The following is a 25,353-nucleotide window of genomic DNA, read 5'->3' as shown; positions in this document are numbered from 1 at the left end:
GGTGATTTGCATCCCCAACAAGTTGCTGGGCTCAACCCACTCCAACAGTGTCCACTTTTTAAAAAACAATAACAATCATCATCATCATCATCATGCTATTTGCTGCCAAGATTGGGAAGGCAGAAAAAAAATGACTTGTGGGCTGGATCCGGCTCCCAAACTTGGGTTTAGCCCCCTCTGCTGTAGATAATCCCAACCAAAAATGGTGGGAGCTATGGTTGGGCTCACGGAAGGGGTGGTATGGAATCATAGAAGAGTTAGAAAGGAACACCAGGATCATCTAGTCCAACCCCCTGCAAGGCAATGCTGGAATCTTTCGTTCTAACCCACAACACTGGAATCAAGAGTCTCATGCTCCTGGTTATGGAGTCTCCTTAGATGGCGGGAATAGGGGACAGGGAAGACAGCAGCAACAACAAATCTGGCGCACGGATGAGATATGCATTTGTGCATCAGCTCATATCAGGGCTCTAAGTCTTCCAAACTAATATGCCAGGTTGCAGCGGTATGATTAAAAATGGCCAAATCATCGGGGAAGCATCTTCATAAAAGAAAAAAGAAAAACAGCTTCCCACACGAAATGGCTCCCACTCAGTTCCATTTTTATAAACTGCAACAGTCGGCTCTTTGTATTAAGCCAGGAGATGGTAAATCAGGAAGCAGAGATGTGCACCATTTTTTAAAAAGATAACAACAACAGAGCAAGTTTAATCCAAAGCAAGACTGAACATTCACCTGCCTGGTATTTTTTCTAGGAAATCATACTTTTCCAGGGGGCTGGCTATAATTTAGTGTTCTTCCCCAGTGGCTGGGGATGATAGGAGTTGGAGACCAGCAACATTTGTGGACCCAAATTTGAAGAACACTGGACTACAAAGGCATTTGTATTTAGGCAATGACTGCACTTGCAAAAGTGAGGCCAGACTTCATGAGTGATGCCCTGACCAGATGGAGGTTAGGTATCTTTAGAATCCCTGGGTATAATGAATAATCCAATTTGGAATTCTGAATAGCCTATCTTGGTGAATGTTGCATTTTATACTGTCTTTATATTTCTGATTCTATTAATATATTCATTCCCCCATACAGCTAGTTCACCAGACACACACCAAGCCGTAGTCCACAGCTTATAATTAGATAACCCTAGATAAGCAAGAGTGAATCTGAGTCACCTATAGCAGAGTTGCTCATTAGGCAAATAATATTTTGCTGGTTGAAGTGTGACAGTGGGAAGATGTGAAAACAAATTGTTGAAAATAACCTGGGCTGGAATGGTGAAAGGAGATTCAAACTTATGTCCAACTAGGTTTAAAGACCGAGGCAAAAGTTTGGTTGCCTAGAAATCAAACCAATGACTATTGAGCACACACTAATTGAATTCCACTTTTGTTAGTAATCAAGCTAAACGGACAATTTGGCATTTGCAGATCTATGCAAACAATCTTAGGCAGTTCAGATGGAAACAAGTTTTAAGAAGTAATTAACAAACAATATGAAATCATTTAAATTAAACATCAATTGTTAGAATGCATGTAAATAGGATTTTGCAGTAGCCTCATGGAACCATGTCACTGTAACCCACTTGGAACCATCAGAATGGAACAACGTAGGCATTCAAACAAGGAAACCAACAGAGGACCCTGCAGAAGCATCTCACACCTGACTTGGATATAAATATCTTGCCCGGGTTCAAAGCCACTCAGCACAGCAGCACTCTCAGGGCAGAACAGTTCTCCAGTTTCTGGAACACACATGGCCGGTCTGAGCCCTCCTGTATTTGAAGATCAAGTATAGAGTACCTGGTACTTTGGGGAGATGAAATCAGCAGCCAACATAGGAGGTATACTAACAAGACATTTTCAATAGTGGAACTACTATGGAATCTACTGTCCAGAGACATCTGCCTCAGCTCCAGTCTGCACCTTTTTAGAAGAAGAAGAGGAGTTTGGATTTGATATCCCACTTTATCACTATCCTAAGGAGTCTCAAAACAGCTAACAATCTCCTTTCTCTTCCTCCCCCACAACAAGCACTCTGTGAAGTGAGTGAGGCTGAGAGACTTCAAAGAAGTGTGACTAGCCCAAGGTCACCCAGCAGCTGCATGTGGAGGAGCGGGGAAGCGAACCCAGTTCACCAGATTACAAGTCTACCGCTCTTAACCACTACACCACACTGGCTCTCAATACATTTAGGCAATACACCAAGTGATTTTTCTGATATATGACCCAATCACTTTTGTACTACTTGTTTGCATGTTTTATGAACAGTGAGAATTAACTTGCTCTAATGGCAAACTGGCAACTTTATCTCAGCTACCATTGGATTACCTGTTCTGATGTCACAGAAGTTGGCTGGAGGTTAGTTTAGTGCATTAACCACATCTTCCTTTTTTCCTCAGCCATCTTGTCATTTTTATATTTATTATAAGCCTCATATTCTCTTCAGCTGCTTGTGTCCATCTTCATTCTGCTGGTTCTAAACTTCTTGTTATATTCATTTTGTTGTAATGTGTTTCCAAGGAACAGATTCAGCCAGGTAAGAGGTACAAGTTAATTTTTCTATAAATATACTAGGTCATAAGGCTCCAATCTCTACCACAGAGACAGGTATTTGTTGCCAACCCAGCAGTTTCCGTGAATCTCTGGCATTAACTCTCAAATACCCACACAACTTTGCATATACTTAACTACACTCCTCACCGACCATGGTTGTGTGTGGGAATCAATCAACTTTATTTGACCAGATCAAATGCTCAGGTGGCTTCTTCTTCCTTACTGACCAGCTTAGCTTTAGTAAGTCTTTTTGAAGCTTGTGTTCTGTTACATTTGGGTGTTTAATGGCTCCTACTTTTCTTTTCTGGAACACGCATTTAAAGGTGGTTCTTGCAGAGTTGTTGCTGCTGTTGTTGCTTGTAAACTCTTTCCACATCAGTACAAATTGCCTCCCCCAGTTGCTATCAACCCCAGTCACAATATGGGTGTCTACATGTTTTTCCTTCAACAGCTAGTAGCTCTTCTGGGCTTTGACAGGGCCATGGCATGGGGCCAGGAGGATTATGGCCACCTCCCCATCCGAAGCTGCAGCCTTGCTCTGAAAATTGCCCCCTGCAGCTTCTTGTAGAGGGAGAATACATCAGGAGTCGGGAGCCAATCATGGATCCTGCATGAAACATGTGACTAGGTCTTGAGTAGCAAACACAGAATATACAAATAGCAGAAGGATTATACAAGCAATGTGATCAAAGGGAGACCAGTGCAGACACTTTGTCCTCCAATATCACAAATATGAGGAAAACACTCCCGTCACTTGCCATGCCAGTAAAGTATCATTGAACTGAAATACTTTATTCCCACACTTTGCCCTTCCCGGCTCCCAGGACAGCAAAAAGGAACTGCTCAGCCAATTTCTAGACTGCACTAGAATTTGTAATAATTAGTGCTTGGGGTGCGGGCAGCTCCTGCTGCCACTAATGTTCAAGACCGACTGGGGGTGGGGGGGACAGAGAGCACGTAAAGATTGGCGTATCGATCTTGGAGCGGACTGGCTAAATTGGAAGCTCAGCTCCATCTCAATGGGGGTGGGGAAGCACACTGGTGGCACCGTCTGACTATTGAGCAGGAACAACAATTGATTGGTGTTCCAAGCCTCTTGGCAGGCAGCATGGTGAAAGAAAGCAGAGAAGGAATTAGTAAGAAGGTGCAAGTATAAATTCTGCATCCATGAGCAGGGTATTGCACACACACACTTACAACCCTTGGATGTAAAAAACAACGCATACTCATCCTATAGAAGCTTGAAGAGCCTTGAATAGCAACGCTGAACTAGACGGAGGAGCATAGCATATAAAACCCCCAAGAGAGAAAAGCTGCCTGCCCTCTTTTATTCAAACCTTAACCTTCAAAGTGTCTCTGCAGACTTGCCCCACTCTATCTTTCTGCCCTTATCTCAGCTATGTCCTTCCCTGTGACCTTTGCTCCTGCAATTCTATCATCCTCAGTCACCTGAAGGTCTCTGGCTATCTTTCTGCTCGTTCTCTCTTGTGCCTGGAACGCCTTCCTTGAACATGGATGTGATTCTCCCTCAATCTCTCACTCCTTCAAATCCTCCCTCAAAACTCAGTGTTTCTATAAAGGCTTTGGCTTAACGCCTTATTCGTCACCAACCCAACAACCGTACCACTTAGCATAACTGTATATTGTTGTATTTTCCCAGATTGATCCCTTGCTACCTTTGTCTTTCCGTTGGGTGTTTTTCCAACTGTCAGATTGCAAGCTTGTTAGGGACAGGCACCCCCCCCCCATATATACACACAAACCATGTGATTATTAAGTCATAGTAATATTCCCAAACCCACAAGTGGGCACCCCAATTTCCATTCCCTACTTAGGCAGTCCAAACGCTTCTCCACATGGCAGTGCTGCCTGTGAGACAGTTTCAAGCAGTGCTATTTTTCTAGAAAAAGAGGTGCCGGAATTCACCATAAACGCCTCCCTTCTTCTCTTATAATGGCAATGGCGCCCACCTGAGAGGTGCCAGAACTGAGTTCCAGTGAGTTCTGGCTGAGGGGAAAAAACCTTGTTTCAAGGAAATGTATTCATTTCTGCCATTCCTTCCCCCCAGACATAAACTCATATGATTGATGTAAGCCTTACATTTTAAGGCATGCAATAGCCCAGTCTGTATACACAATTCCCAGCTTACTAAACCATAGTTTAGCAACCAGGAATGAATGACAGGGCCATGTACCCCCTCCTTAACCATCTCCTTGCCTATCCCCTAACTCGGTGCTTACATTCTGGTTTAATTAAACCACAGTTGGAACTTACATCCCAAATGGGAAACTGTGGTTTAATACCAGTTTGCTAACAGGGATTGTAAATCAACTTCAAACTGGCATTAAACCACAGTTCCATGTTTTGGGAAGACCAGTTAAATGAAGTATAATTAAACCAGGATGTCAGCACCAAAGAAATAAGAGGCAAGGGGAAGGATGAGGAAGGACAGTGCAGTTTTGCTACACTCATTTCCAGCGGCTAAACAATGGTTTAGTAAGTCAGTAACTGTACAGCTGAACACAGTCTCTAACTAGAATAAGTTCTCAGAAAATACAACCACCCAATTGTAAGTGTGAACCAGGCTGCTGTTCACTACTTCCCCAATGCACTTCATTCAAGTTATAAAATCCGATTGCAGAAAGCCTAATGTAGGCTCTGGGTTAGAGAACAAACTCCTAGGAAAAGAAATATCCTCTCTGCTCTACATGTCATATGCTTTTTGTGTGCCACATTATGTTGTTAGGATCAATATGCACAGTGGCAGGAGAAATCTGCCCAATAAAATGTTTAAGCAGTTGAATACATAGGCAGTAGACAAAGAAACATAGTCCAGGGCTGAAGGACAGGACCACAGGCCAGGCACTGTGCATCTCAGACAATAGGAATCCTCTTGCTGTTATAGACTGAGCTATCTTTAAAAAAACACCCTGATCAGCAAAGAAACATAGGTGAGTATCCCTCTCTGCAGAAAACATGTTACAAGGCAAGCAGGCAAAGAGCCATGAGCCTTTTTGGATTATTATTTTTTAATGGTACTCAGAAAGGTGAAAGGCACATGTCATGGGCATATCACTTTCCTATTCTGACAGTGCTATGTCAGCAGAGCTCCACAGCAAGGAGTATTGCAGTGAACCAGTTTCCAGAATCTCTGGAGGGGACAGGAGCAGGTGCAACTCTTCTGCAACGCCAAGGTACCCGGCACAGCAACAGCCCTAGCCAGAGGTGCCTGTGGAATAAAACAAGTGGCAGTGCTGTTTAGGAGACAGTAAATTCATTAAACACTTCCACCAACTGTCAGGCTGCATCAGTATGATAGCAACGGCCAGCTTCTAAAACATTGAGAACATTAAGAACGAAATAAGGCGTGCCTCTACATTGGAAGACTAGGCCTCTGCATAGGGACCACAAAGAACAGTCCTCTAAGGTCCTTTTAGCATTTGTATGCCTGCCATAACAAAGAAATGTGGGGAGCGGGGGAGAGAAACTGGAGGAGGAAGAAGAAAATAGTAACTCCAATTTTCTTAACCCAGTCTAGGGCATGCAAAAAGTCCACACATGGGGTGCAGAAATAGTCTCACAGAGTAGGACAAACTAGGATAGGCATACATAACCCTCCAGATTCTGCAGATTGCAAACGACACAATTCCCTTCCCATTGGCCATTAAGGCAGGGGCTGGTAGTCCAAAATGGCACCACATCAGCAATCCCTAAGCTAGACTGGGGCAGGAGGCTCATCATACCTGGTGGTATCCTAAAGGTTTTCTTTTCATTTACACAGAAAAGGGGTTGGCCGATGGGGAACTAATACCCCTAATTTTTCACAGTCTAAAAAACAATGTAATTTAAGGCAGGGGTGGCTCACTTGAGACCCTCCAGACATCCACTCCCCTAGGCCACTGTCCAAGCTGGCTGAAGCTGATGACAGTTGCAGTCTATCAACGGCCAGAAAGCCACAGGTTCTCCACAAATGCATGAACCTTACACAGTACAGTCATACCTCGGGTTGAATATGCTTCAGGTTGAGCATTTTCAGGTTACGTTCCGTGGCGACCCAGAAGGAACGGAACACGTTACTTCCAGGCTTTGCCGCTCGCGCATGCGCAGATGCTCAAAATAGCGTCACGCGCATGCGCGGAAGCGACGAATCGCGACCCACGCAGACGCGGGTTGCGTTTGCTTCTGGATGCGAACAGGACTCCGGAACGAGTCCCATTTGCATCCAGAGGTACCACAGTAATGAAGTTGGGTTTATTGTGCCTAGTAGTTCATTAATTATAACAGTTGATCTACTTCTCTTGTTTGTGTGTTTGAGATTTTGAAAAGACATCAGAATGAGGATTGGATTTCATCTGTAACTGGATAGATGCTTTCGGGGTACATAACGTCTGAGCTGCAATTTAAAACGCAATACATAGCAACACTATCTGTATGCTGTATAAAATTGAAACTTTGTTTATTTGTGTTTGCAGACTTGCACCTAACCATTTGGAATTGCAAATGAACTTATTTTTGTACAGATTGGGAAAGTCTGGAAAATTTCCTATAATAAGTTTGTTTATCTGAAGAAACACATGTTGAATTACTGTGTGAAGCCCAGACAGCAGCATTTTTAAATAAGGAGAGCAACACAGGTAAGATTTGCTTAGAGCAGGAGTGGGGAGCTTTGAAGCTGTGAATCAACTGACTATCAACTACTTCAAATGCGTTTCTCCTCAGATGGGAAGCTTAGCCTGAGAAGGGAGAGCTTTGAAGGCACAGATAATGTGGCTGACAGCTGGCCTGATCCATGGCTTTATCAAATTCAGCAAAGGGCAACAAGATCCAGCCACTGGGACAAAGGTTCCCCGACCCTTGACTCTTGTTCTATACAAGTCTCAAGTTTCTTACCATACTCAAGGGTAGCTACTCCTCTGGTTGCAAAACTTACATCAGTGAAGCCAGTTAAGGCTGAAATGCATCTAGCAATTGTAGTTATAAGTAGGACCTGCAACTAAATGTTGCAGTTCAAAGGGCTTCTGTTCATGAGACGAGCCACCCAGCCATGTCTTCTATACTGCTCCATTCCATTCCTCTTCCGTCTGTTTCTCCCTGCCCTCAGTAGCATTCCGTGGCCATTGGCATAAACAGTCCTTGTTGGGCTGTTCTTGGGGATTTGCCTCTTTAGGGTTTTTCCCCCTACGTGTTTTTGTTGTTTCGTTTAATTTAACATTTTTTATCCTGCCCAATTTACTGTGTTCTCTGGGCAGCTGGCATCTAATTAATCATTAACCTATGAAAAAAAGTTGCTGCCAGAACACATAGCCTGGGTGGACAGATTTCAGAAAGGTTAGGAAATTGGTAATATTTTACTTTTGAGGGCTGCTGGATTGTTAGTGAGATATCATCCATAACTTCTGTCTTGGGTTCTTTACTAAGCTTTCCAAATGACAGATGAGTGTACATTGGCATAGCCTGGAAGAACAGTTTGCCATCAACAGGACTTGTGTTGTATGTCCGATGATGGTGTATGGCACTGAAGTTTTTTGTACTTCTGCAAGCTGTGGGTTCCCCTCCTCAAACCTGCTCTGGGATCCCACAGCTAATTCTCCCCTGGTCTCCACACTGGCCCAAATAGGACTAATTTAGCCAGCTAGCCCAGGTGATCATCTAATGTTTATTGGATGGATTTCCCCCCTATATTGATTTTTGAATTCTGAATTTATTGTTACTCATGCTTTATACTGTATTTTATGCTGTTTTTTGTTGCATCAATTAAGTGTTTTAAATTTGTTTTGAACCGGGAAGGGTGGGGCATAAATAAAAATTTATTATTATATTTATTATTATTATAAAACTTCCTTTTGTGTGCTATTGGTGCTGTTTTGTCTACATAAGCACTGAAAGGAAACAGTGTTCACTATTATTGCACATAGGGTATCATTCACCATACATATTGATGATTATATTTATCTCTCTCTATTTTTATTTACGAATATCATTCTGTCACACCATCTGCTAGAATTGTTTGTATTTTAAACATTTTTGTTTTGTTTGTTTTTGAATTCTTGATTATATGCGACAGTTACACTAAGGAACGCATTTTGCATTGCATTGTATTGTATTGTATTGTTTTCCAGACTTTTGCATATTTTGCCACTTTCTCCAAACATGAGCACTTGGATCAGCTTGGTTCCTACCCAACCCCCCAGCCAAGGGCTGCTTCCAAGGCAACGCAACTGGATGCTGGCCTTAGACAATGGGCTCCACCTCTCTCTCTTCTTTCTCTATGTCTGGGAGTCTGGCTGGTTGCCTGTTCTAGATGGGGTTGCACCACCTCTGAAAGAACAGGTTTGGTGGTCCTCCTAGATCCATCTTTTTCACTGGAAGCCCAGGTAGCCTTAGTGGTTAGGAGTGCCGTTTAGCAGCTGCAGCCATTCTTGGACAGGGTTAGTCTGGCCACAGTGATTGGTAACTGCTAGTCTAGATTACTGCAATGTGCTCTAAGTGGTCTTATCCTTGGGCCTTGTCCAGAGGTAGACTGCAGATGGGTACAGACTCCTGTTAGCACATAACTCTAGTGCTCAAAGGCTTTCACAGGCTGCCTATACTGTACGCTACAGGGCTTGGAAAGCTGCCACCGGTCAGAGTATACAATACTGTGCTAAATGAACTAATGGTGTGGCTCTCTGTATAAGGTACCTTCCTATGTTTCTATGAGGAGGTCCTGGGCAGGAGGAAAATGGAAGTTAAAGGGGGCTGGAGGTAATTGTTCTGCCTAATAGCATCAGCAATCCCCATTATTTTGCCGAGCCTCTTCGATGCCTTCTTGACAATGCAACACTTGCCTACTCAGAAGTAAGTGCTATTAACTTCAATGAAAAGTATTCCCAGGTGAGTGTGTACAGGGGATTGCTGCCTAATTCTGCTGTGCTGTTGGCCACCAGTACTTCGGATGGCAGTCTGCCAAAGGTTAGCTGTGCTGTGTGAGAAAATGTTTTCTCTCTTGCTTGTTTTAAGCCACCTGCTTGTTCATTTCATTGGGCACTTTCCAGATCAAGTACTGTATGACAGGGAGAGAGAAAATGTTCCCTATTCACTTCCTTCAGCCTCCTTATGATTTTTTTTAAAAAATATTATTTAATCAGATTCATTATAGAAGAGGCTGGGGAAGAGATTCCTAATCTCATTAGGGAAGGACTTCTGTACTCCTAAAGCTACATTCCTGTGCCCTCTGCTTTGTTCAATACTATTATATTTTTAGGAAACTGCATGATCATAACTGTATATACCAATTAAGATGTGGACACACGGTTTATACAGAACAATATATGCTGTGCCCTTGCTTATATCTTTCCTACTAATCTTTACTATTCCATCCTATCCACCCCACCTTACCCCCTCCCCCTTCCACCCCCTCTCTCATTCGGGTGCCTGCAGCATATTGAACAGATATTTTCTGGGAAACATTGACAACTGCAAGATTTTCCATGAATAGTACATCACTAATTTGCTGCTCAATTCTGCATATGCAGAACAAGAATTATTCCCCAACCCAGCCCCACGACGAGCCTCACTTTGCATTTATCAACACACCGCTAGAGCTATGAGACCTTCCTGTAATTCTTTGCAGGCTAATTTGGATGTAACCCTCTTAAATAATTTACCATTGGCAAATTAATAAAATAAATAAAGCACTGAAGGGAAATATGTTAAATTAAAAGCCAAGATCTCCCTGGCTTTTCATTTAAAGACAAATTAAAGGTGCAATTTGACGGATGCAAGGCTAGTGAAATATCCTGGGTTGCTGATTGGGGGTGGGGGGCGTGAGTTATTATTTCCAATCTGTACTGTGTAATCATTTGGCCCAGCATGTTTCCGACTCAACAGCAGACATGGGGCTCTAATGCTTCTCAGCTGTGACACCTGGACTCCCCTCATGCTATAAATGTACAAGTGAAACTTCCCCCCAAGTGGTGTAAGCAGAAGGAGTTCGGGCTGGGAGTGGAGAGTGCCAACATGCAGCTCCTACACAACCACCTTTTGCATGCAAAACCACATGTCAAATGCACCTGCCCCATCCACAGAAGGGAGAAGTCAGCAGTCTGTATGCTGCGCAAATGTCTCACTTCTTGCTTGTTCGATTCAAAACTAGAAAAAAAGGCTTCTCAGAAATAAAACCCTCAGTCCCACAATAAGCTGTGCCAAGTATTTGTAAACCTAAGAGTATCTTTACTGTTGTTGTCATAATGCTTCTCTTCCTTGCTTTAAAAAAAACCACAAAACATTCACTCAAGACTCTTCAATACACCCCAACAAGGACTTCTCAGACACATTTCAGCATTGATAACACCGATTCCTGTGGCAGTGCCCAGTGGAACAGATGGTGGCGTGGGCATTAGGTACCAGCCTCCTGGCAATCTGAACATCTGTTCCCGTTAGAAAATGCTAATTGCCATCAATCAGGACAGCACCTACCCATATTTACATGCGAATATTCCCTCTCTCTCTCTCTCTCTCTCTCTCTCACACACACACACACACACACACACACACCATTACATCTAAATTTCTCTGGGCACAACACTTGCTGCATGTTAAATAACTGCCGTTGCTCAGACTTTGCGGGCCCATCCTATGCCAAGGATGTACCACCTCAGCAAGCCTACGGTAAAGCACATTAGCTAGAGGCAGAAGGGGGACCCCCCCCGCCACCGCATTCTCTACTGTAGGCATTGAAAACAAACTCTCTGGAATGGGCTGTAGAGACAAACTGTCTGTTTATTCTCTAGAAACTGGATTTGGAGCTAAACCCAATAAAGCATCCACCCATCATCTTGGTTTGCAGAAGCTGGGACAGCATCTGCATGTGTTTGATATGCCCAGGACTCTTTCTCCTGCACCGTAAAAAGAGAAACGGGGGTGGGGGCGACAGAGAGAGAGAGAACCATCCATTACTTAATGGTTTTGAATTGTTGCTATGGGGTCTGTTTACTTCCAAAATAAAAGTTGGCCAGGAAGTTCCACTTTCTCCTTCCATAACAAAATAGATTTAATTTGTAAGCCTAATTCAAAGCAGTCTTGGGACAGTGCAGGGTAGTGGGGGTGTGATGCAGTTTTAATTGCCAGTTACATAGGCATTGTTAAGCCTCTGGCTCCCTCTGACAGTTCCTTCTGATGTTGCCACCCACACTCTGATCCTGAGACTGGTTTGTCGGTGAATTCCTGGCAACAGCCGTGGATTCGCGATTCCATGGTTAGCTTCCAGCAACAGTCCACCTGCCTTTACTCAGCAACCAAGGGAATTGCTTAGCACAAAAACAAGGTTATATATATATATATATGCACACCATCTGTCCAAATGTCATAGGACTTGCCTCTGGAGAGCATTTCAGAAGTTTTGCATCAGAGCAACTTGCCTGACCAAATCATCAGCATTCATGAGAGGGATGGACCCATTCCCTACTTTCTTAACAAGGGTAACCTGCTTGCAGGAAATTTGCTTACTTGTGGTGTAACCTGGTATGGTATAATGCAGTTTTCCCCAACCTGGTGCTGTCCATACTTTTTGGATTGCAACTCCCCAGTCAGGAGCTGGTACCGATGGAAGTTGTACTCCAAAACACATGGACAGCACAAGCTTGGGGAAGGCTGGTGTAGTGGGCAAAGCGGTAGACCTGGGTTTCAAAACACTGCACTGTTCTATTCCCAGGTTGTCTAGCCTAGTCTAAGAACCTTTCTAAATGTCCATTAACTTAATAGTAGTTATCAGGCCATATTATGGTGCATCACTGGTCGGAAGTGAAAAGACTAAAGAACCTAAGACTAAAGTACTTTCAAGAATGTATAACTTGCTGCTGAAATGGAATACACAAGATGAAATGGTTAAGTCGGCCATGATAAAGTGGGCACAGGATATTGGGCATAATATTATGTTTGAGGATTGGGAAAGGTTGTGGACCACGGGGATGAACTTCACGGCATGTAATGCTCTGAAGGAAAATGTAATGAAAATGATATATAGGTGGTACATGACCCCAGTTAAACTTGCCAAAATATGCCATGTGCCAGACAATAAATGTTGGAAATGTAAGGAAAATGAAGGAACATTCTTTCACCTCTGGTGGACTTGTCCCAGGGTGAAGGTCTTCTGGGAAATGATATATAATGAGCTGAAAAAGGTATTTAAGTATACCTTCCTTAAGAAACCAGAGGCCTTCCTCTTGGGCATTGTCGGCCAGATGGTGCCAAAGAAGGATCGAACATTCTTTTTGTACGCAACAGCAGCAGCAAGGATACTTATCGCTAAGAAGTGGAAAACTCAAGATCTACCCACGCTGGAAGAATGGCAGATGCAGCTGATGGACTATATGCAACTGGCTGAGATGACTGGCAGAATCCGAGACCTGGGAGAAGAGAGGGTTGAAGAAGATTGGAGGAAATTTAAGACTTATTTACAAAAATATTGTGATTTGGTGGAAAGTTAAGTAGGATGTTTGATCATAAATAATTGGCCACCACAAAACTGGATCGGAATGGGATGAGATTAAGAGAAATAAATTTGCAGAGGACTATATTTAAATAAGCGGTTATAAAATTTGTAAACTAGATGATAAATTGCATGGAAAAAAAATTTATGATGATGAAAATGGCAGCGGGAGATGTGAGGAAGTCCAAAGAAGTTATGAAACTTTGTTGAGATAAAAGTAAGGTTGTTTATTGTCTTTGTACTTTATTCTGTAAAAACCCCTAATAAAAATTTTATTAAAAAAAAAAAAACAAAACACATGGACAGCACAAGCTTGGGGAAGGCTGGTGTAGTGGGCAAAGCGGTAGACCTGGGTTTCAAAACACTGCACTGTTCTATTCCCAGGTTGTCTAGCCTAGTCTAAGAACCTTTCTAAATGTCCATTAACTTAATAGTAGTTATCAGGCCATATTATGGTGCATCACTGGTCGGAAGTGAAAAGGTTGTGATACAGAATTCCAGAACTCCCTTCTCCACCTTTCCTTTGTTGTCTGAGAAGCAAGTGACACTTCAACTGTGCCGTGCTCTTCCCAAAGATCTCCCTGGCAGCTATACTGATGTCATTTTGGCACCAAGGGAAGACCTTTTTAAATATCTTTTTTTTTAAAATCCCAGGCCTTTACACCTCAAAGTTTTATTGCTATGTAGTAGTATTTAGCTGCTCTTTTTAAAATGTCAGATCATGCTTTTAGTCAGCCACATTTGTGTTTTAAACATGCTTTTATTGTCCCTTTGATTTTGTACTGCTAGCCACCCTGGGATTTATTTATTTTTTTAAGATTTTGAAAACCTTAGACGATTATACTTTCAGATGTTTCTTGGATGCTGATATGACCATTAAAAAAAAACCCCACAAACTTCAGTGGAAAACATGTTGGCCAATTTACATCTACGGACACAGGGTTGTAGTAAATGTAACACTAAGCAGATTAAATTCTCCTTGCACGGTGGAATGATCACCCCCACTCATCCCTCTGGAACCCATTAAATTTGGGGCACTAATCCTTGAGCTAGCACAAAAAGGTGGTTGAACACCACCCATGAATACAGGTCCTCTCTGTGGAACACTTCTTGTTTACCATTCAGCTGAAACTGCTGCTGGAAGTTCTTCTTTGCTATGACCTGTTCCTAGTGCAGTAAATGACTACAACTCAGAACAAAGTGTAAAACTAACTTGTATAATCTACAACCAGACCCATGGATTTTGCTCACTACGAAGGCGGAGGAGCGTTCAGGCCCATCCCATAGCCGCTGCTGCTGTTGCTGCTGCATGCCCTTCTTCTCTCTGAGTGCTTGCATATGGGATCAGACAGCAGCCTGCCAGCTTCTGTGCTAACGCTGCATCTGGAAACTCTTTGCACCCTTAATTGTTCTTAATGCTTTAACACACTGAGTGACTAATAGACACTAATTGGACAGATTTAAAAGAAGAAGCAAGATGTAGGGGGATGGGGAGGGGGGGGGAGAAGAGAGAAATGCTGTTAGTTACCTCTCTCCGCCACCTGCCCAATCTTTGTCATAGCAAAAGATCGTCCAAAGAAAAATAATCTTCAAATCAAGGCAAGTCATGTGTGGAGGAGGGGGTGTAATGACATAACGGCAATTACTTTAGTGTGGTGCTAAGGGAATTCACAGATCAGGGTACCTGCCCGGGGCATCTGCTAGGCTGCAATGTGACTACTTGGTATTGCATGTGATGGTTCCTTGGAGCCATGATCACAATATTTTAGCCAAAGTTCCATTAGATCAAAAAGCTTTCCAGCACCATTACCACTACCCTTCTTCCCCCATCATATGCAATCTTCAAAACATTATTACATTTCCCTCGTTGCCATTAGAGAACAGGTTGCCTTGATGCTGTGCGTTCCTCCTACATCTGCTTTGGAAGCATCTGCCAACAACTACTGGAAGAGACAGGACACTTTCCTAGGTGACCCTCTGGTTTGAATCAGCTTCTCAGCTCGTTGGGCTTGTGGCTATTGCAATGGGGAAGAAGCAGCTCGGAATCAAGGAACAAACAGGCTGGTGGTCAACTCTATAATGGAAACTGCTGATTGTGTAACTGGGCAGGTAATGGTACCCACGCAGTCTCTTCCCTTCCCAGGCTTGGTGCTTGCTACTACGAAAAGATGGATCCAGGGCAAGGGATACGCTAGCAGGACCCTAGACAAAAAATGCACTTCACCAAACAGCTGAAGGACAGGCACAGAGCCGCCTGCCTCTTTTATCCCATCCCAGCCTTGCTACAGGCCCCTGGGAACACACAGTTGTTTATTGAAAGCATGGCACCATAGGAAATAGACACAAATCTTGTTACACAGCAGCTAAGCCTCGCTGGGCATGTTTCCTAAAAATCGCCCTGGCATTTATGATACGATAACTAGTCTGCAAGAGCTAAAATTAAATCCACAGCGAGGAAACTCACTTTCAAGTCTGACCCAATTTATTTCCTGGGGTGGAAAGACGGGGGGAGGGGAGAAGAGAAATGCCCCTCCTAGTTTCTAGCCACCACTCTATTTGTGATTCCCCCTCCCTCTCTTTGCAGGCACATTTCCCCCTCCTCTCCTTCAGCAGAGGCTTTGGGAATGGAACTGTGCCGCCTTTTATGTCTAAGCGGATCTAAAGACTCCTACTCACTGGAACAAAAGTACCTTGAGGGCTCCCCTCTTAGATGTTTCTCTGCTGCTGCTCTTCAAGTCTTCCTCTAAAAAGTGCTTCCTTCCCCAGGAGGATTTAGGTTTGACAGGAAGCATGTTTGCAGGCGCCAAATTACATTTGTGTTCCCCCTGTCATTGCAGGCCTCTCAGGTTCCACAATCCGTGCAAAAAAAGCACTCCAAATGCTGTCTTTCCAGCTGGTGCAAATGAGATAAATCTAAAGGGCAGAAGTTTCAGTGGTGTTGGGGCAGAGGCAACAGCATAAGAAGAAGTCTAGGCTTGGGGTGGGGTGGGGGGCGGAGAGGAAACCCAAGGCTCGGCTAAGAGGGAATATTGATTAAGGAGAACCTATTTCTCCAGTGGGAATAGAAAAACATCTGTCTTCTTGCCCTTTCCGTCTCTTGATTTTGTGCCATTCATCATTTACTTGTGGGCAGAGAACTTTGGGCACGTTGCAGAAATAACTAGAAACAAGCAAAGGGGGCAGCATCAGGTTGGCAAGAGAAGCAAGCCAAGACTATACATGTCATTGGCAAACAGTAAGGGCTGAGCAACTGTCATGGGGTTGAGCATGTAGCAACATACCTGGGGCCACCCACCTTGGTCCCATTTGATAACGTTATAATGGCACTTCCCAAGACGCAGTGTCAACCTGGCAAATGTCCATAATGCCATGCAGATTGGTGTCTCTACCCACTTGCATGCAGCCAACCATTAGAGTAACTCACAGAGTTTTCCTGAGACAGAATTCCATTCCTGGGTCCAAATCCACATTGGCACTCTTCCTTCCCCAAATCCTGTTGCTTCCTGCTTGCTTCTGATTCATGCTCCAACCTGTAGTGATACTGCCACTTCTGAACCTGCATTCTGCAGATATCTCGGAATGACTACTTTTCTTTACTTACTGTGTTGTTCTCGCACTGTGAATTTCCATGAGAATCTGCTATTATTACGACTGGCTTTGATCCTGCAGAACTGCTTTGTCGTTGTTGTTTTTTAACAACAATTCTCAGTGTGCACCTCCACAGTGGTGCTTAATTTGAAAGCCCTTTCCCCCAAACAATGACATTTGCAGTGTGAGAAGGGCACGAACAATTGTGAGAGTAAAGACTGCAACTGTGGTGATAGTAGCTACTTGCATGGACTCGCTTTGCTTTCTATGCCACTGCTCCACTTTAAAAAAAATGGTAGGAACTGCAGGACTGGTCACCACTATGCTTGCAATGCCATTTATGCAGGTGGCCAGAAAGTGATAGTTTCTCACCCAGCAGAGAGAAAAGGGACACAAAGGTGTCAGTCCCACGTGGCTCCATGAACCTGCTGGGTCTGGCCTAGCTGTTCAGAATGCACAACATGTTATTCAGAATCAGCTGTTAATCCATCTGCCTGTCTAGGGCTGCCATATTTTGAAGAGCAAAAAAGAGGATGCATTTGCCGACTTCTACTTTTAACTACAGATCGCTATGACGACTCTCATTTTAAATACCCCTACTATATGTCGGCTATAGAGGCTGCAATATATTGCTTGTAACAATGTTCTTAACTTTCAACAAAATAATAATAATAATAATAATAATAATAATAATAATAATGCATATTGCTCCCTCACTTGCCACATGGAAGGATCTGGGCTCATGTTCCCATCTTTGTGAATGTAAGTGTGCACAAAACAATTTATTACACTGATTAACATGTGCATTCCATGCATGAGAAATGGCGAGGGGTAGGGAGCACAACACATGGGGCTTTTAAAATTGTTTTTCTTTTTTAAAAAATTGGGTTACTGTAAAAAAAAAACAACCTCACATTTTTCCAAATTTAAAAAATCTGCCCGGACAGAAATTTTAATTCTGAAAAAGAGGGCGTGCCCAGGAAAAAGAGGACATATGGCTACACACGCTTCCCCTGATGGAGCTCAGAGGCAGAAGCCTTGTTTTGCACACAGAAGACCCCAAGTTCAATTCCTGGAATGGTCAGAAAAAAGAAGATGAGAGCTACTGGTGGTCAGTGTAGAGACAATATGGATCTAGATGGACAAGCATTCTGAATTTTCACAAGGCATATTTCTGCATTGCGAAGTAAATATGTTTACAGACTACCTGATAAACTCTACCTGAGATATAATTGGCCAGAAGGTGCCAACTGCCAGGAAAATGCCATGTGGGTAAAAAAATCCCTTAAAGAGGACTGGGGAAATGGTCATTTATCCTTCACGTTCTGACCATCAGAAAACCCTGCAACTGACCATCTACAGTATACTGTATTACGCAAGAAGAGACCAGAAGCCTGTTCGTATGTAACTAGTAAATCTGAGCTAAAGAGCTCCTTTGCTTTTCAATATTCTGGCCTTCTGTATTCCACATAAATGTTAAACAATTTCAGAGGCGTAGCTGGGGGGGTGGTGTCACTTGGCACCACACCACACTGCAGCAGGTGACACTTACTGTGGGGCCTGCAGTGCGCCCAAGCCACACATCTCTCCTGGGAGTGACACGGAGGCTCGGGTGCCTGCAGGCTCCACACTGTCCAAAAAGGCAGCATGGGGCTTGTGTCTGTCCACCACCTCTCCCTCACCTGCCTTACAGCTGAGGGGGAGGGGGAGGTGGCAGCATGCCCCACCTAATGGGCGGCTCACCCCTCCCCTGGGCACCCGAGTGGCTAGCCACACCATTGCCCAATTTAACAACATGTGTCCTGTGTGCATTGCTGCCAACTCACAGGGTTGGTGAAACAGAACCCACAAGCCTAACCCACTTGATTCATGCTACAGAACTATAAGGCTGGAGTTGAAAGAGAAAGGTATAGAGTTGGGTAAGACAAAGAGCTGGGCGCTGGCTCTCCTGCCCTTGTAACTGAGTGGGATCTTTGTGGACAAGAGCCATTTTCCTTCAGCCTGGTGACAGCCATGTGAACTTATTGCCACCTCCAAGTCCCAGTTTAATAAGAGTTTGCCTTGAACAGTCCCGCAATTCTGTCCTGTTGTGGGGCTGTAGGGGGTTAATGGGAGGAATGGCACTGGCTCCCAGATAGTTTGGGATGCAACTGGCCTACTTTGAAAGGCGGTTGTGCAAGAAGAGCAAAAGCAGTCTCTCCTGACTTTTCCCTTCCTTTACAAGCTTCACCGACTTAGCTTAGATCACAAAAACACCCTGTTGGGCAGAGTTAACCGGCATGCTGTTCTGCCAGGCCTCGCTCAACTGTTCTCCACGCAGCATTCAATGACCAAACTGATGAGCACTGCCGGGAATCCTAGAAAGCCATTTCTGTCTGCAGTTCTTATTCTCACATCAAGACAGAGAGATCGGAAATTGACTGACCCCAGCACTCCATTATCCAGAAAATGATCCCTGCACCACCACCCACTCCAAATCCACAGCCGCAAAGTAGCAGTCATGGTTGCATCCTCAGCCTGAACCTTTCCCCTGAATCCCAACACTTTTCAGGAGTCCAAAATGTTCCAAGGTTGCAATGGGCCAGTAACCCAGTATATAACAGATGCACCTAAAGACCCAGGATACACACACATCACGAGGGGAAGAGGAAACTTTTGTTTCCTGCTGAGTAAAAATTAAAAACAGCCCAACAAAAGGCTATATTCAGCTGAACAGCAAGCGGCAGCTACAAGTAAACAGAAGAGGAAGCACACTTCACATAAATAACCAAAAGGCGAAATGGCAGGTGAAGAATGAAGGGAAAGAGACAAATCCGGTCATTAGGCGACTCATCCAGAACAGAAAGTGACACAGCAAGCCAGGTGAGAGCGATCTGTATATGGAGAAAGAACTGAATATGGAAAAACCCAGGGAACAATGTGTGGGAAGATTGCATAATGTCTGCCCACACTCTGCCTGCCAGAAACAAGCACGATTGGTCCCTTCAAAACCACCCCTTGCGGAAGAAGCACTATAATCCACCCAAAGTTTTTCAAAGCAGTCTGAAGAACCTTCAAGGTGATATAGCGAGCCTGGCTTCCTTGAGACTGATTAATGCAGCTGGGGAAATACGGCTGTGCCGCCTCTTCAGAAAGACAAGGCTTCTCTTTAATCCTTCTCTCAGGACGACCTCTGCCCCCAGTGGAGAAATGAAGGTTCTCAGGGAAAACAGAGGCGGGGTGCGGGGAAGGAACCACGTTCCGTATTTTACCATTTCAGAGCGTGCACTTGGGAGCAACAAAAGAATAAGGCAGAAAGCAGCCGCTGCTTGCTTGGGGTGGAGGGAGAGAGAGAGATGGAGGGGAAGTGCCATATCCAGCAGCCAAAGCCTTTTTAACTCTCGGGATGCAGCTCCGGGCTACAGGTTTGGTCCTACTTCGCAAAGGCAAACATAATCAGTAACCTCTTGCTGCTGCCCCAAAGGTGGAAAGCTGTGAAGGAGCGGAGATGCAAGTAGCACAGCATGGTCCAACATGCACCTCTTAGAGCAGGGCTCTTTGTATTCTGTACATACATGCTTCACAGTACAGAGTCACAGTTCCTTTTTCTTTTTTGTTTGCTTAATGAAAGTATGTTTCTAGCCTTCATGGCTGTCAGGAAAAAGACTGAGGAAAACTGTTTGTTACAGCTTCAGAAACCAGAGCGCCTCTAGTTGAGGATTCCGGTCTCTCTCTATAGCAGGCATAGACAAACTCGGCCCTCCAGATGTTTTGTGGCTACAACTCCCATGATCCCTACAGTGGTCAGGAATGATGGGAATTGTAGTCCCAAAACATCTGGAGGGCCGAGTTTGCCTATGCCTGTTCTATAGCATCCACCCCTTTCATTCCCACCCAAAAAGTGTCAAAGCAAAAATACAAGATTAATAAATAAGCCTCTTTATAGCTTCCTATCCTTTTTATTTTCCCAATCATCCTTGGTCATTATGGTCTACCAGCACCTTGGCCTAATAAACTGTACAGGCATTCCACCACCCTGTTTACACGGGGGTTACGTTCTGGACCCCCCTTTGCATAAGTCAAATCGCATAAATTGGGGAGCACCCTCTAAAAAACCTCCAAATGCCTATTTCCCCCTGCTCTCCAGCTCACTCGCTCGCTCTCCTCTCTCTCCAATCCAGACCAAAGTATCTAGAGTTGAAGCTCTGGGCCTGGCTGGAGGCTGGAAGACATGTCAGTGGCTGCAGCTGCACTACCCTGAGCATCAGCTGTTAGGCAGGGAGGCTGAGCAGCCTAAACAAAGCGCTGCTGCTCCTCTGGTCTCTTTGGGGCTTCCTCCACCCTTACTGACATCCTTTTCAGGTTCCAAGAAGGGTCTCCCTTCCAAGAAGGAGAGGACTCTCTAGCTCTCTCCTGTCATTTCCTAGTATGATTCTACTTATTTATTTCCCAGCGCCACATATATGTGTGGCTGCACACAAGTAGAATGTGCATAATTGGGTGGGTGGGTGGGTGTGTATTCAATTTGCCCCGGTAAGTAATGTACTGTATTTATGGTTGTGGGCTTTCTACTGGTCCCAGCAACTAGCATGTCATCACAGAGGTCACATCCAGGAGATGCCATCTTGCATATCACTAGAGTCATCTACAGAGTCCATATTAGTGAGCTCATATTCCTATTTTATACCTTACATCTAATCTCCTCTATTCAAACTCTGCAGTGTATCCAGTTTTCAAGTTATGATTACTTAGGACTCTGCTAACCAAACAGCCTGAACATTTACTTTCCATCTCATTGAGAAACACAGTTTTGCCCAGTAACAACTAGCCTTTGCTTACAGAAAGGTCTGGCCACTTACAGCCTGATCCTATATGCATGCTTACACAGAAGTAAGCCCCACTTGGTTCAACAAAATTCAATTCCAAATTCATGTGCACAGGAGTGCAGCCTCAACCTTCATCTTGCTTAGTGTCCTTGAACGTGTACAAAAAAAGCCAAACTGGAAACTGTCTCTCATTTTGTGGAATGCCAAAGGTTTAGGCTTCTAGGTTATATAAAGGATCTAGCTAGTTGAAAACCAATGTGTTTTTTGTTTTTAATTCAGTAACATTAGCTTGCATGATTATTCAAGAAAGAAATTAAATTTAAAATGGGAGACTCAATCTAAAATAAATAACTTAGGGTACAATCTTAACAGCTTTTGGGAGGGTACTGCAGAGGCTATAGGATATATTGGATTTGCCTTTCTGCCAGGGACAGAACTCTGATGTCAGCAAACTCCCTCTCATTCCAGCCAAAGCCTCCAGGGCCCTGGCGCAACCTACTTCAGAACACGGACATTGGTAAACGGGTATATTTGGGGTGGTTTGGAGAGCGTGCAGGGAGAGAACTGGGAATGACTAGAATCTTAAGGATCTAAAGCCATTTCAGTCCCCTGATAGCCACAGTCCCCTTATTCCCAATGGAAAGAAGTGGAAGAAGAAGAGTAATACCCAGAAATAGATGGAGGACCCCAAGATCAATCTTTCATCATTATTTCTCCCCTGCTGGCTCAGTCCCAGCAAGACTCTGGACATTGCAGATCAACTACCTGCAGTTTCACTGCCTTAGGTATGCAGCATTGGGTTGCAGTCCTAAATCTGCTTACTTCTGAGTAGACATGACAAGAGTTCTGCTACTGGTCCTTTATTCTTTGTTATTTATATCATTAATCTATCCTACAATAAACCACAGAAGCTTTCATCACATATAAAAGAAAACAAAGTGACCCTGCGTACATTCTTTTTAAATACCAAACTTCTTATTCCAGTGCTTTCCAATTTCTGATTTGGAATCCAAATTGCTCCTGGCGGGAGTGGTGGTGGAATGGGCACAGCTCTCCCAGCTAAGCCGACCTCCCATGAGCTGCCACCCAAGAAGTGAGGCATGGGTGGACTTGCTGATGGCAGGCCCTGAAAAGGGATGCTCCAGAGATGGGAAGTGGCTGAGCTGGTCCAGGATCCATTAACTCTGAAGCTGCTGTGAGTGGCAGGGCTGTAGATATGGCACTGGCCCCACCACACCATGAAACCCTTCTGTTGTGTTTGTGGGGGGAGGTATAGATTACAACTTTAAAACTCCCATTTAATTAAAACGGAGTTGAGTAACATAGCATACATGATTTGTCACTGCAAGTCCCAGGTTCAGGCCCTCCAATCTTCATGTAAAAGGATCAGGTAGAGGTTCTACAGAGATGGACAAACAGCCTCACTTGGTTGGAATAAGGCAGATATCTATGTTACTAGAACTGGAGGTACATGCCATGCTTACAACCCAAAACAGTTGCTTTCACTGAGAGTAAGATTTCACAGGACGGCCTTATCTGGGGGCAAGTAACCATGCTCATTAATGATCCAACCACACCTAACACAGAGTTGTGGGAGAATTGCCCCCTCCCTCAGCAGAGGGTTGGAAAGTGAGAACCCACACACAGAGGAGAGAGTTTCACAGGAGCCTTTAAATTCCTCTTGCAGCACATTAACCATCCTCTCTCAGCACATCGTTTAGGAATGAATGCCCTAGGCCCACTCCATTCTGGGCACAGCAAAATGATCTCAATCTCATTAATTTCCTCCACCCAAAGCTGTATTATCCAGCCCTACCCTTGCAATATGCATCTTAGTCTGATGCCATCAGCACTCATTTTAAATAAAACTTAGACCAACTCAAGTAAATGAAAAACTGAGATAATAATTCCCTATCAAATTAATGCTTTTGGGTGATGGAAACACACTTGAGGAACTGGTAGACAGTAGAGAGTGTCACAATAACACAATAAGCCTATTTTGGCGCAGATGTTAGGTGTGTGGGTGTACCTAGCACTCCAGCCAAGGGAGATCTAGCAGTTTACTCGTCCAAAAACTTTTACAAGTTTCTGGGTGTGCAATTTTGATAGCGTGAGGCAAGACCAAGAATCAGCATATGAATTACTGAATACTGTTCAGCTGCATTTCCTTCTTCCATTAAAAGCACAATGTAAAAATGGAGACAAATGCTTCTTGGTGAGGAGCAGCAGCAGCAGCTCAAAAGAATACAAGTATTTTACATGGTCAAGACTTATGAAAGAATCAGCCAGGGATTGGGAATATGTGGGTTTCCAGAGGCTGCTACACAACTCACATTATCCCTGCTCGTGCTGGCTGTGGCTGATAGGGTTGATGTCCAACAATCTAGAGGGCTGCAGGTTTCCCAGCCTGATATAAATGTTTGATTTGCTGGTCTTAGTCCAGGGCTACCAATCAGAGAGAAGAACAGATGGACATGACTGTATCTTTCTGCATCACAGCAATAACAAGCCCAGAATTTCTTCATCTGCTTCAACACAGAATGGAAAGGCAGTGATTGAAGAGAAGCTGCAAAAGAAAGGCACCCCCCGCCCCCACCCACCCACTCCCAACTAGTGACTAACCAACACAGAGGAATGTAATCACATCTAACAATCAACCAGACTATCTGGTTTATTGTGGATTATCAGGAATGAGCAGCATGCTAGTGCCCAGTGCCCAGTTTACTTCATTTCACTCCTCCCCTGGCCCAAGCAGGATAAACAAACCAGGAAGCCTTGGTTTCCTGTTACATCTGAACCAGGGACCTTGGTTTGTCGCTCCCTAGCAAGACATGACCAGTCAGCTAACACCTAATCATGGATTCATGTTGACTTGCAAATCATGGCTTGTTAGGGATAAACAACACAGGGTCCCTGCTGTACCTGCTCATTCTTGACTTCCTCAAACTTCTGTTCTTGAACTGTTTAGGAAATGCATAAGAATTTCTAAAGAGCTTCAAATACGGACACCCCACCCCCCCAGTTCATACTGAAGCATCCATTACTGAATTATTACACTTAGAGGACAGTAGGCAGAATGAATTGGGTAGCGAGTTTACCAGTTGGGGAGGGAAAAATCATGGAAGAAGAATTAGATAGAAAAACGAAAAGATAATATCACATGGATAATGCCTTATAAAGCAACAGGTACAGATAATAATGCACTGTTTAACAGTTTAACATGTGCACATTACATTCAGTGGAAGGCTGTCAAATTAAAATATACAGCCTCATTAATCCCAGTATTGTGAACTGCACCATCAACATTGGAGGGCATCAACAGTTTCAGCTAGGGTGTATTATGTAGTTTAGGTTGTCAAAATGGATTTTTCTGGCCCTCTATGCCTTGTTTTTATCACTGGGTCCTTGCTGCAAATCCACCAGATGGGTTTGGGGTGCTATTTTCCTCTGTGTATTTCCATGGTCCACTATTTCACGCCTCAGCAGAATAAATGCCTCATACTGCAGATGCAGCCATTTCCTCTTTCTATTAGACCAAGGGCTCTTACCTGGAACACCAAAGGGTTGTGTTGCTTCTAGTAGATGTCACAATCTAGTGCAGATACATGCACTCTGTGCTGGAAAGGAAAGCCATCGGGGTCCTTGTGCCAGCTCTAGCTCCTTGGCCTGGAAGAAGAAGAAGAAATAAAATGGAGACCTTGTTTCCTCACGCATGTTAAGGAACACAGAGGAAAGAACAGGGCAATGGTTTCTAAATGGCACATTTTCCACTTGGTGACAGAGAAAGTGCAACTGCTTAAGGTCACAGGAGCCATTAGGGCAGCCAGGGCTGAGCCCTACCAAGTGAAATGCCCAGCAATTTAAACAAAAACAGTCCCCCCCAAAAACCCCTCAAAGCCACTCTTTAGTGACCCACGCATTCTTTCATTTTTTCATGTTA

General features: G+C 44.1%; 1 protein-coding gene across 2 annotated transcripts in view; it reads right to left on the bottom strand.

The window, feature by feature from the left end:
• Positions 1-25,079, bottom strand: part of RBFOX3 (RNA binding fox-1 homolog 3) — a 219,572-nt gene extending 194,493 nt beyond the window's left edge. For both annotated transcript variants that reach the window (XM_083727695.1, XM_083727687.1), the window contains exon 1: positions 24,962-25,079. The gene's annotated coding sequence lies outside the window, so the exon portion shown is untranslated. The remainder of the gene's footprint in view (positions 1-24,961) is intronic.
• Positions 25,080-25,353: the final 274 nt, after the last annotated feature.

This window comes from Podarcis gaigeae (assembly GCF_964106915.1).
Source record: "Podarcis gaigeae genome assembly, chromosome: 2".
In the NCBI taxonomy this organism is placed as follows: domain Eukaryota; kingdom Metazoa; phylum Chordata; class Lepidosauria; order Squamata; family Lacertidae; genus Podarcis; species Podarcis gaigeae.
Note: the sequence above shows the minus strand (reverse complement) of the source record. Positions and strands in the feature narration are given on the sequence as shown.